The sequence below is a fragment of the Macrobrachium rosenbergii genome, chromosome 41 (assembly GCF_040412425.1).
Source record: "Macrobrachium rosenbergii isolate ZJJX-2024 chromosome 41, ASM4041242v1, whole genome shotgun sequence".
NCBI classification, from domain to species: domain Eukaryota; kingdom Metazoa; phylum Arthropoda; class Malacostraca; order Decapoda; family Palaemonidae; genus Macrobrachium; species Macrobrachium rosenbergii.
Window position 1 is genome coordinate 75,556,661 of NC_089781.1, and position 12,500 is coordinate 75,569,160.

At 41.7% G+C, this 12,500-nt stretch overlaps 2 non-coding genes across 2 annotated transcripts; one reads left to right on the plus strand and one right to left on the minus strand.

Moving 5' to 3' along the window:
- Positions 1 to 8,638: 8,638 nt before the first annotated feature.
- Positions 8,639 to 8,710, minus strand: TRNAE-UUC (transfer RNA glutamic acid (anticodon UUC)). The gene has a single exon. It is a non-coding gene; the product is annotated as a tRNA-Glu (tRNA).
- A 2,903-nt stretch (positions 8,711 to 11,613) lies between these two features.
- Positions 11,614 to 11,685, plus strand: TRNAE-UUC (transfer RNA glutamic acid (anticodon UUC)). Its single transcript has one exon. It is a non-coding gene; the product is annotated as a tRNA-Glu (tRNA).
- The last annotated feature ends 815 nt before the right edge of the window (positions 11,686 to 12,500 follow it).

A 12,500-nucleotide genomic window follows, 5' to 3' on the forward strand; every position in this document is an offset into this window, starting at 1 on the left:
GAACAACGAAAACAAAAAGTAAAAGCATAACAAGGAATGTTGCAACAACGAAATTAATACAACCATGATTAAAAAAAATTAAACACTGAAATATGACACACAGAAAATGATGTTGACACTCAAAATAATTGGAAAATCAAAAACATAAAACAATAACATCATAACATTAAAACGCTTTGTATATCTCTGATTCCAAGGTAAGGACATGGGACGACAATTACAAATTTTGATCACTGACCCTTCTCATTCACTTTGCAATAGCATTCACCTTTGACACGGACTCATGAGCACGCGCCTGCTCGGTCAGCATGGCCCCACCTGCGCGCTTGCGGGTTCCACTGGCTCTTCTCCCAAATATCCAGCCAGCCCCGGGTAAGGAGGTACCGGTTGGTTGATGTGGAACACTAGGCTGTCCTCAAGCACTGCACACAGGTGTGACAGGTGTTGCTCGCTCACGGCCCCGGTGCGGATGTGCTGAATGACCACAGTGGTGTGTGTGATCTCTTCCACACGATATGGTCCCATATAGGCCGGTTCGAGCTTGTGCTTCGGCAGTTGCTGTCTCCTCAGGTAGATTCTATCCCCTACCTGGATTGGGGAATCATGTGTGCGGAAGCGTTTATCGTACCGCACCCGATACTTTTCATTGGCCCTCAACAGCAGTCGCTGGGTAGTTTGGAACACTCGTCGGGTCATGTTACAAAACCAAACCCGGTACTGTTCTACTGTATAGAGTGGGATCTGTTGGGGGTCCAAGACCATCGAGTACGGTAATCGAATATCCTGCCCGAACATCAGGAAGTAAGGAGTGTCCCTAATCAAGCTGTTATAAGCGGTGTTAATAGCCAGCTCAGCCGTCGGCAACAGGGACGGCCACGAAGTCAGGTGATCCTCAATTAGATATCTTAAGATATTGATCACTTCACGATTATGGGACTCAACTAGCCCATTGGCTGACGGCCGATCAGCCGCAATGGTGACATGCCTTATCTGCATTAAAGTCGTAAACTCACGGATCACTTCATTGATGAATTCGCGTCCATTGTCGCTGACCAACATCCTGAGACACCCAAACCGACACACGAGGGAACATAACGCCTTGGCCACTTCACCTGCCGTCTTATTTTCCATCGCACACACGTGTGTGAAACGTGTGAACGCGTCCACGAACACACAAATGTATTTGGGTTGCCCTTGCACAGAAGGCAATGGTCCAACCACATCCATATGCACTCTATCCCACTTCACAGGTACCACAGGCCACAATCGGGCCTTCGGGACCACATGTCTGTGACTTTTCATTGTATTACACACATGACAACTTACAAATCTAGTTACGTCCTTTCGCATGCTAACCCAAAAGAAGTGCTCACGGCTCTTCTAAGGGATCTCTCTATACCTACATGCCGAGCATAAGGGCTTACATGGATCATGTGCATGGCTCTCTCTATTAAAGCTCGAGGAAGTACGACTCTGCCTCGGATATCACCAGGCCTTTTCTCATATCTGCAAACAAGACGTCCCCTTCAATGAAGAACACATCCTTCCTTCAAAATGCACAGAATTCGGGAATTCGCTGCTCTCACCTCTCACACAGGCCTTGATTTGATTAATCCAGGCTTCAGAACCCTGACTCTCAACCAGCTCTCGCACACTCCACCCACAAAATCAACCACATTTTCATTCTCTGGGCATTTACTCTGAACTCCCCCAGTCGGAGTTCCACCTGCATTCATCCTGCTGTCACCCCGGCCACTCCCACTCATCTGTGAGTGCCCATGAGATTCCCGTTTTCTATGCTCCGCGCTCCCATCCGATTGACTGTCACTGTTAGCATTTGTCGTAACGCTGCTGCCACCAGTGCCGGCATCGCCGGTGCCACCCACGTTACGAGGTTTCTTTTGTTGTTCTTCCTTGCGCTTTGCAGCGTGTTGTCACCCTATGACGTTCCTGGAGGGAGCATCCGCCACCCAATTACTTTTGCCTGAATATGCTCTATTTTTAGGATATCAAACTCTAAAATTCGCTCGATCCAACGAGCTTGGCGATTAGAAATTTTGCTCTTCTTAAATAGGTGTGTTAGCGGTCTGTGATCTGTGAAAATCTTTACTTTATGTCCCAGTAAAAAATAGCGGTGTCTCTCCAGCAACCACAGGACTGCCAAAGCCTCTTGATCGAAAGTACTATAATTTCTCTCTGCCCTTTTAATGCTCGTGATGCAAAACAAACTGGTCTCTCATTACCTTCATCGTCTATTTGAGATATTACTCCTCCGATCGCGATATCACTCGCATCTGTAGTCACAATAAATGGACGATCGAACTCGGATAAGCCAAGAGTTCGTCGCTCACAAGGGCATCTTTAATTTCTGAAAAGCATCTTGTTCCTTCTCACCCCACTGGAAATCAGGTCGCTTCCTTAATGCATCTAACGGTCTCGCTATCTGGCCAAAGTTCTTAATGAATTTACGTTAATATCCCAAGAGTCCGAGGAAACAGGCTACATCCTTCGCATGTTTAGGCTGTGGAAATTCTTTAATTGCTAAAACCTTATCGGCATAAGGCTTAAGGCCTTCTGAAGTTATGATGTGCCCAAGAAATTCCACTTCGACCTGAAAAAATTGGCATTTATCTAGGTTAATTTTCATGCCATGACGCCTTAATGCTTCTAAAACCTCTAACAAGTTAGCCATGTGCTCCTCTACTGTGGCACCGATTACAATGATATCGTCCAGGTATACAAAAAACCCACGGCCTAATATGGAAGCTAAAACTGACATCATTACTCTAGAAAAATGGGCCGGAGCATTCTTTAATCCAAAAGGAAGGAAATTATATTCAAATAGCTGATTATTCGCTATAAAGGCTGTTTTCTCTTTACTCTCGTCATCTAAGGGAATTTGATGGTAGCCCGACTTGAGATCCAGCATGGTGAAAAATTTACTCTCCCTTACTTTAAGCAAAAGTTCCTCGATCGATGGCAATGGATAAGCATTATCTTTCGTAATGGCATTCAGTCACCTATAATCAACACACAACCTGAGAGAGCCATCTTTCTTCTTAACTAAAACAATTGGGGAAGCCCAAGGAGATTCGCTTTCTTGAATAATACCCTGATTTTGCAATTGATTGATTGTTTTATTGATTACTTGTTCATGACATGCAGGAGTTCTATAAGGCTTTGTGCAAATGGGGGGGTGATGTCCCGTCTCTATTCTAAAGGGTAACTTATCAATTCTCCCGGGGGTCTCGTCTCCAGTTGCAATCACATCTTGGTATTCCCCAATTATGTCTCCTACACGTCTGCGGTAATTTAAAGGTGTTGCTTTGACAGCTGTTTGCAGTAGCCTTCTAAGCCGTGGTTCGCCGCGACCTTGACTCTGTGTAGTCAGGGCCCGACACTGCGTTATCGGCTGTTACAAGGGTGCATACTTCTAAATCACAAAGAGACTCACTACTTAATTCTAACCTACTACTATTTACATTGATAAAAGGTACATTCGCCTTCCGTCGACGATGGTAAAGGACTCCTGGCAGCACGAAGTTTGCCCACTTTTATGGGGATTAATATATACGAGTGTACCTTCTTCTAACTTTCGTGCTGGGACGACAGGAAGGGAATAGAGATGGGAGGGAGGAATAACCTCCCCACCTCCGGCTAGCAGGTACCACTCCTGAAGTCCCCTTTAAATGCCCAGGCCACCTGACACACCATCTCCTCTCACCCAAGACGGAAAGTTTTTGGTACTGCCCGGTTCCCACCGGCATTGACACTTCCACTCCCCTCTCCGTCGATCCCATTGAGAGCCACCTTCTGCTCTCGCACGAAACCAATTCCCAGAATAACGGGAATTCCTTCCATGTGAGTCGTCGGTACAACATGGAATTTGTGAGTCAAGACTCGGCCACCTAGGGAAATCTGCTGGTTGACAATGCGCCGGATCCTTATCTGATGGCCACTTGCAATGTTCAGCAACAGACATCCCTTCGACGCCATCATAGCGCCCGTCACTAAACGTTCCTCGATCAGGGACACACAAGCTCCGCTGTCCAATAAGGCATGGTATGTCCCCGTTCCAATCCCCACTTCAAGAAAAGGAACTGAATCTCCACTCTCGAGAGAGGGAGAAGGGGTGGAGGACGTTTGCTCTGCTCCCTCCACAGGTACACACACCCCTTGGGCAGAGGGAGCTCTCACTGGCAGGGGAAGACTCCCACCTACACACTGGCCGGGGGTGGCACTACTCCCACTAGGCCTTCTCCTTGTTTTGCGGTCCCTGCTGCAACTGGCCCTTGGGGTGCCGGAGGGAGGAGGCCCGCGAGTACACTTCCTCCTCCCCTTCCCCGGCGCGTCCCCCTTCCTCTCGGGGGAGGGAGCGCGCCGTTTGAAGCGACGCTGTTTTTTGGACACTCGCTGACTAGATGGTCACTGGCACCACATCGGAAACAATGCCTTTGACCGTACAAAGGGCATTGGGCACGCATGTGGCCCTTTTTCCCGCACTGCCAGCAGAGTTTCCCTGCCGCACCCACGCTCCCCCTTCCCCTGGCCCCCCTTGGTCGCTTGGCACCGGGGCGAACTCCGCTCGTGTTGGTTGGGGCTGGAAGAGCGCGCTTTTGTGTCCCGGACCGGTTGGCGGAGGCGATGATGGGTAGGGGGTAGGACATCACCATCCTCTCTGCTTGCAGCCGTCTCTCTGTCTCTAACGCCACCTGGGCTGCACCAACCATAGCCGCTAGGGGTTTCCCAGGGCTGACCAGCACCGCAGATACTGAGGGGGGGAGAGTCATCAACAACATCTGTCTGCAGAAATTCTCACTGCCCTCCTCTGTCTGCTCTGCATCCGAAGCCAAACTTTCATAGTCGGCCGACAGTCTGGCGATGTACTCAGCGATGCCCTCCTCCGCTTGTAATGCTGGAGAATAGCGGGCCCATAGCGCTCGCCGGGTCTCTTCTTGAAGGGTGAAGCGTGTTATAAGGCCTTGTCTGAACGATGGCCAATCTTTGGGTCTGTTTTTCCATGACCTCATCATCCTGGCTGCGGACCCAGTCATCTTCGCGATGGTTTGTGCAATTTTCTGGGCATCGGTCCAATCGCTAGTGGCCTCTTCGACACTGTTAACGAAGGCTTCGATCGAAATGAAGCCCTCTTTTGGCGTCGAGTTATCGAAGTAGAGGATGTGCGATGCCGGGATGGGAAGTTTCATCACCAAACTGCGAGGCACCATGCCGGCCGGCGCTGGAGTTTGCATTGCAATCCCGGAGGGAGTGGAAACGATCAGTCCATTCCCGCTACTACAGTTCCCTGCCAACGTAAAACCATTATTTGCACTATCGCTGTTCGGAATTCCCGACGGCGTACTACTGTCTGTTTCACTCGCGTTCATCGGGTTCCCACCCCCTTGCCGATACCACTCCAGGAATGCCCTCAAAAGGGCAAGGTCACTTGCTGCATTCCTTTCGCTATTTTCCCCAACCCTTCTCAGACTAACTTCTACCGCCCCACCGTCTCTCTCCTCTTGTTCGTCGCCGTTCGCCCTGTGGAATCCCGTGCTTCTTGTATTATACACCATCGTTCTCAATTTAATATCACTCTACAGTTATTGCATTAGCACGATCGCAGACCCACAGTTCGCTATATTTACTATTAATTAGCGCTTCGCAGCAGGACCCCGCACCTGACACCAGAAACTGACCCCGACCTCTCGTCGGGTTGACTTACACTGGTCCGGCTGCATTACTGTGGGACATGCTTAAATAAGACACAGGGGTGTAAATTTAACAATGATCTGTATTATCTAAAACTTACACAAGGGCCCAAGTATCTAAGCAAACTAAAATTTACCAGAAAAACGAGAAAGAGAGGCTGAGGGGGAACCCAGGCGGATGCAGCGAGGGAAAGCATGTCTTTCCCCTAAACGCGACAAAAATGCTCTGCCCAAAGGGACGCCTTCTTTGGGCATCTTCCTCCCACCTTGTCATACCTCACAACCCCCGATTTCTTCTCTACTGGACACACTGGCCCTGGCACTTCTCCTTAGGCCTATCAGCCAATCGGTGCCAGGTAAGGTGATGCTAAATCCAAACGAACTTTTTGGGGTTTCTGGGAGAGGAAGGTTTCAGTCTGAGAGAAGATGACCGTTGACCTGTCCTGTAATGGCATCCTATGACTGCATTAGGATTCCAGGGAAGTTTCACGAAGACTGAGAAGGGCTTATATATACATTATATATATTTATATATACATACATACATACATATATATATAATGTACCTGTATATATGTATGTATATATAATATATATATAGATATATATATATATATATATATATATATATATATATATATATATATATATATATATATATATATATATATATGTATGTATGTATGTATGTATGTATGTATGTATATAGTATATATATATATATATATATATATATATATATATATATATATATATGTATGTATGTATGTATATATATATATATATATATATATATATATATATATATATATATATATATATATATATATATATATATATATATATATATATATATATATATATATACAGTTATATATATATATATATATATATATATATATATATATATATATATATATATATATATATATATATATATATATATATATATATAATGTATATATATATGTATGTATATGTATGTACACTCACATATATTCAGTATCAACATCTGAAGTATTTACGCCCATTAATTAAATTACAATTGATATAAAATCGGCTATAATCTGAAGTGCATTCCGTTCTTTAAGCATGTCGTATTTACGAGACTTTACCTGATCACTATTCACTGTAGAATCTAATCTCAAGAGAGTAGCAAAATTATGCTGCAGAACAGTTCATAACTTCAAAACTCATCAAATCAGACATGAATCTTAAGCTGAGACTCCTATGACCTATCGGTCGCCCATCTGACTTTCGTAGTAAAACCTTAGACATAACAGAAAGCAATGAATGTGTCCATTTATCGGAACCTGGGTAATATAATTTATGACACCCATTCATACCCGTCCTGCCACGTGTAGTCAGGGATTTCTGTTTCGTCTATTTAATTTGTTCTTTTTTTTTAAGTTCTATCACAGATATCTTTAATTACTATTTTGTTGATGAACGTATTCCGTGATTGGTATTTTGCCAGTTTCTGAATCTTTTCTGCACACTGATCAAACTATCTTTTTGTGTCATGTAATTAAGAGGCTCTTAACCATCCCTTGTACATTTGTTTTAATACTCAATAATATTCATTATCATCATCATCATATCACTAAAATATGCAAAAAATCATATTGAGCAAGACCATTAACAAGCATATGGAAAAATGTGTATTATATCAATGGATTATAGAATAAGTTTTCAGAACAAGAAAAGTAATCAGTCAGAAACTACCTCGTGCATGTCTACAGTTCACCAAGGCTTCATAAAATTTTCCCAGCAAGGATCTGCTCCTGTGCTCTCAAGTCATACATCAGCAGAGAGTGATTAATGTGCAAAAACGATTTTATGTTAGAAGACCATATAGAGCCTAATAACGTAGGGAATTTAGCGTTATTAACACCCCCTGGTGCTAATAATGAAAAATGCATAATTTCATGTGGTGCTGATGCCTGTCATTTTTATTTTTCAACTTGGGCAAACATTCATAAAAGACAAGTCTACTAACTTGTAAGAAAACTTCAACAGGAAGGAGTACTCATATGGAAAAATGGGACAGAAAAGTGAAAGAATACACAAAATTTGATCTAGAAACACAAAATAAGACCCAGTAGGGGCCAGCGCCGTCAGTACACTGGGGCACAATGTAGGCTTTAGTTAAAGTTTATTTGCAGGGTCCCTCCGGCCCCCAGCTGCATGCATTTTTTAGCCTTTAACTTCAACTCCATTCTCACTTACTTTCATTAATCTTGCTGTCCAACATCTCCAACCGTTTCTTCTTAATGCAACTGGCGGAGTTTCTCCCAGTTTCACCTTTAGATCCTTGTATTTCATTACCTTCATTTTCTGGATCTATTCCTCTCTCTGTCCAACCACTCCACATCCCTGCTTGGCTTGGCTGCCTAAATTTCACAATTCAATCAATCTCAAACATAAGAATATTTATATTATTGAGTTTATTGTGGATTTCATATGTGGAATGAATTGCTAGGGGGAAAGTTGTATTTTTCACACCAATGCACACAAATGTATACAGGACACTGAAGACAGCATTATGTTTAAATTTGTGAATGCGATACTATTCATGCTATGTTAATGAGGTCATGCCACTGAAGAAAAGTCTTACCATGCCAGAAATCAGTCACTCGTCTCCTGTGTGAAAGCCAGGTGTACTGTTCATACTGATTTGTTATTACAGTTAATACTGATCTGTTCATTAAGTCATCCCATCTTCCATCTTCCCTGCCGGGAATCAAACCCTGTCCTCCTGGAAAATAGCAGATGTATTGTTCATACTTATTGACTAACAGCCAAACAAGATTTCATTAAGCAAATATTCCCTCAGCCGGGAATGAAACCAGGGGTTTCCTGGGTGAGAGGCAAGCGTTGTAAATACAAATTTATTAGCTAGGTCATGACATCTGTATTAGGAAAATATCTTCCCATGCCGGGAATCGAACCCGGGCCTCCTGGGTGAAAGCCAGGTATCCTAGCCACTAGACCACATGGGAATTCTTAAATGCAGGAAATATGCGTATAACATTCGTATGTGGCTACTTCAAGACTTTATATGACAAAAATCTTTTAAATTGGCATCTCTTTTAGGCCGCTAATATTGTTCCCTTAAAAGGGCTTTACAAGGAAAACGTATCTCTCTCAAGTAAAAAAAAAAAAATACAAAAATGATTAACCGTTCTCCTTAAGCTTTAGGGAGAGGAACGTAGACGTGACGTCTCAGTGAATCAGCTGTTCTCATTCTTAGATGGTTGGACCAGATCCAAGTAATTTGGCGCAGGCAGGAACGGGCACCTACCTCAACAAGCACTTGCTTGCCGTAGTTGAGTCGGACTTTAGCGCCTGGAATTCGGGAGGCAGTTCTAACTATTAATGTTATCCCTCATAACCTAACCTTGTGTAACCTTGGCACCATTACCGAGTCTCAGGTACCCGTACCCCTGGGAGTCCTCGGGGCGACCCTAGCGCCCTACCACCGGTTGTTCAGTAGTCGCTACCCAGCCCCGTAAGATTAGTCATACCCCGTCAGGAGTTTTATCTGCACACCTATTCTACGGCAGAATACCGAGAATATTAATAGAAATAATCTACATAGTAAAGAATCGACGATTCTTTTTTACTTATCAGGGCGCATTTACATACGACGAGTTGTTTCCAAACTGACGCAATCTCCTACCAAATGCAAGACAGACACAACACTCGACAATAAAAAGTATTATTAATACCAAATAAGAAATAATAGACAAGAGTGGATAAAGAAAAGCTTACAATAAAAGCGTTAAAGACAGAATAAATTTTATATTCTATCCTCCTATCCTACCCACTGTTTTACACTAATACATATGAATTTTTGTCTTTTATAAAGGCTTTCAATAACTTTACACCTAGAAGTAAAAGGGGATGAGATATCCTTACATCTCTGAAATACAATAACAGTTTTCCCCTTCGCTGCATTTCATCATTATCGCAACTCGGTGTCTTTTTATTCTTTACATTTTTCACAGAATAACTGGAGAATCGTTCGTTGGGTGAATGGAGGTACTTCACAAAGCACTACACACTTCCGGCCTCCAGCTGTGATCCTGAAATACGTGTCTGTGTCTGTGTCTGTGTTGTGTCTGTGGAGGACCGTACAGTACAGCCAGTTGTGTGGTAACGGATTTTCGAGTGAATTTTGGAAGTTTTCGTTGGCACCTGCAGGATTGTTTTCTGTAAACCCTAGCCCTTGTTTGTTTTCAGCCTTTCAGAAAAAGGAATTACCGAAAGCGCAGCAGTATCAACATCTGAACTATTTACACGCATTATTTAAATTATAATTGATATAAAATCGGCTGTAATTTTAAGTGCATTGCGGTCTACTTTATATCAATTGTAGTTTAAATAATGCGTGTAAATACTTGAGATGTTGATGCAGAATATACGTGAGTATATACACACGCACTCAAACACATACATATATATTTATATATATATTTATATATATATTTATATATATATATATATATGTGTATGTATATATTTATATATATATGTATATATAGACATATATATGTATATATATACATATACATATATATACATATATATACATATATATATATATATATATATATATATATATATATATATATATATATATATATATATATATATATATACATATATATATATATATATATATATATATATATATATATATATATATATATATATATATATATATATATATATATATATATATATATATATATATATATATATACATATATATACATATATATGTATATATATATACATATACATATAAATACATGTATGTATGTATGTATGTATGTATGTATGTATGTATGTATTTGTATGTATGTATGTATGTACACACACATATTCTGTATCAACATCTGAAATATTTACACCCATTAATTAAATTATTACTACAATCGATATAAAGTAGGCTGTAATCTTAAGTGCATTCCGTTCTATAAGCGTGTTGTATTTACGTGTGTTTACCAGATCTCTATTCACTGTGGAGTGAAAAGTTATTCGAAGCCTTTGTAAAATAAAGAAAAATTCTGTATGCATTATTGTAAATACAGTAGGTAAGATGGGAGGATAGAACAGAAAATTTATTCTGTCTTTCGCGCTTTTATTGTAAGCTTTTCTTTATCTACTCTCGTCTTTTAATTCTTATTAGTAAGTACTTTTAATGTATTATCGAGTGATATCACTGTCTTACATTTGGTAGAGATTACGTCAGTTTCAAAACAACTCATCATATGTAAATGCGTCCTAGTAAGCCAAAGGAATCGTTGATTTTTTCTTTATAGATTATTCCTATTAATATTACTTTCGGTATTCTGCCGTGGTACAGGTGCGCTGATAATAGTCCTGACGGGGTATGACTAAACTTCTGGGGCAGGGTAGCGACGACTCAACAACCGGTGGTGGGGAGCCAGGGTCGCCGCGAGGACCCCCAGGGGTACCTGAGACTCAGTAATGGTGCCAAGGTTACACAAGATTAGATTTTAAGGGATAACATTAATAGTTAGAACTGCCTCCCGAATCGCAGGCGCTAAAGTCTGACGCAACTACGGCAAGTAAGGGCTTGTTGAGGTAGGTGCCCGTTCCCGCCTGCGAATAATTACTTGGATCTGGTCCAGCCTTCTAGGAATGAGAACAGCTGATTCACTGAGACATCACGTCTACGTTCCTCTCCCTAAAACTTAAGGAGGACGGGCAATCATTTTTTTTTCTTGAGAGAGATACATTTTCCTCGTAAAGTCCTTATAAAGGAACAATATTAGCAGTTTAAAAGAGATAGTGTTTCAAAAGATTTTTATCATATGAAGTCTTGAAGTAGCCACATATGAATGTTATAAGCATATTTCCTGCACTTTAGTAGTCCCATGTGGTCTAGTGGCTAGGATACCTGGCTTTCACCCAGGAGGCCCGGGTTCGATTCCCGGCATGGGAAGATATTTTCCTAATACAGATGGCATGGCCTAGCTAATAGATTCGTATTTACAACGCTTGCCTTTCACCCAGGAAGCCCGGGTTTCGTTCCATGCTTTGAGGGAATATTTGCTTAATAATGAAATCTTGCTTGACTGTTAAAATAAATTAAGTATGAACAATACATCTGCCATTTTCCAGGAGGTCAGGGTTTGATTCCCGGCAGGGAAGATGGAAGATGGGATGACCTAATGAACAGATCAGTATTAACAGTAAAAACAAATCAGTATGAACAGTTACACCTGGCTTTCACTCAGGAGACTCGTGACTGATTCCTGGCATGGTAAGACATTTCTTCAGTGGCATGACCTCATTAACATATCAGCATGAATAGTATCGCATTCACAGATTCAACATAATGCTGTCTCCAGTGTCCTGTATACATTTGTGTGCATTGGGTGTAAAAAATTTAACTTTCCCCCTCGCAATCCATTCCACATATAAAATGCATAATAAACTCAATGATATATATATTCTTATGTTTAAGATTGATTGAATTGTGAAATTTAGGCAGTCAAGCCAAGCACTGAAGCACACTCGACTATCCATCACTTGAGGCACTGAACAGGGATGTGGAGTGGTTGGATAGAGAGAGGAGTAGATCCAGAAATGAAGGATCTAAAGGTGAAACTGGGAGAAACCCCAACAGTTGCATTAAGAAGAAACGGTTGGAGGTGTAGGACAGCGAGATTAATGAAAGGAAGTGAGAATGGAGTTCAAGGCTAAAAAATGCATGCAGCTAGGGGCCGTAGGGACCCTGCAAATAACTTTTATTAA